This window comes from Trichechus manatus, unplaced genomic scaffold (genome assembly GCF_000243295.1).
Source record: "Trichechus manatus latirostris isolate Lorelei unplaced genomic scaffold, TriManLat1.0 scaffold00080, whole genome shotgun sequence".
Classification (NCBI taxonomy): Eukaryota; Metazoa; Chordata; class Mammalia; order Sirenia; family Trichechidae; genus Trichechus; species Trichechus manatus.
Genome location: NW_004444016.1, coordinates 11,584,325 through 11,585,321, shown reverse-complemented (window position 1 = coordinate 11,585,321; position 997 = coordinate 11,584,325). Strand labels below are relative to the sequence as shown.

Below are 997 nucleotides of genomic sequence, written 5' to 3'. Positions count from 1 at the left end.
GGGGTGGAAAGGAAGAGTGTGCTGTTACAGTATAGGGAGAGCAAATAGGGTCATATAACAATGTATGTATAAATTTTTGTACAAGAGACTAACTTGAATTGTATACTTTCACTTAAAACACAACAATAAAAAAAAAAAAACTACAACAATAAAAAAAACTACAACAATAAAGATCATGGAAGAAAACATAGGGACAACACTAGGAGCACTGATACATGGCAGAAACAGAATACAAAACATTACTAACAATGCACTAACACCAGAAGAGAAACTAGATAACTGTGAGCTCCTAAAAATCAAATTCCTATGCTCATTGAAAGAAGTCACCAAAATATTAGAAAGGTAACCTACAGACTGGGGAAAAAATTTTGGCTATGATAAATCTGATCAGGGTCTAATCTCTAAAATCTATACAAGATACTGCAAAACCCCAACAAAAAGACAAATAATCCAGTTGAAAAATGGGCAAAGGATATGAAGAGGCACTTCACCAAAGAAGACATTTAGGCAGCTAACAGATACATGAGGAAATGCTCGTGATCACTAGCCATTAGAGAAATGCAAATCACAACTACAATGAGATATTATCTCACCCCAACAAGGCACACTTTAATCCAAAAAACACAAAATAATACATGTTGGAGAGGTTGTGGAGAGACTGGAACACTTAAACTCTGTTGGTGGGAATGTAAAATGATACAACCACTCTGGAAATCAATTTAGTACTTCCTTAAAAAGCTAGAAATAGTGCACATTGTTAGAGCTTGGAGTTGAGGCCATTGGCTGGCCAACGAACTCACAAGTGTAGCTAGGGTGCTACATGATGGGCAAGTTCTTCACTAACCCCACAAGGGTCTTTGGTTCAGTGAGTGGAGTTTGATAGCAATCTTTGCTACAAGTGTAAGAAGGCAAGGCAATACCAAGTAATAATAGACTGGTTCAAACCTAGGAAGATAAGGATAAATTTCAAGGTAACCACAAAGAAAGTTAACAAACC

General features: G+C 36.5%; 1 non-coding gene across 1 annotated transcript; it reads left to right on the top strand.

Annotated features, from left to right (window-relative positions):
• The first annotated feature begins 746 nt into the window (after nt 1–746).
• Nucleotides 747–900, top strand: LOC111821386 (small nucleolar RNA SNORA62/SNORA6 family). The gene has a single exon (XR_002824819.1). It is a non-coding gene; the product is annotated as a small nucleolar RNA SNORA62/SNORA6 family (small nucleolar RNA).
• Nucleotides 901–997: the final 97 nt, after the last annotated feature.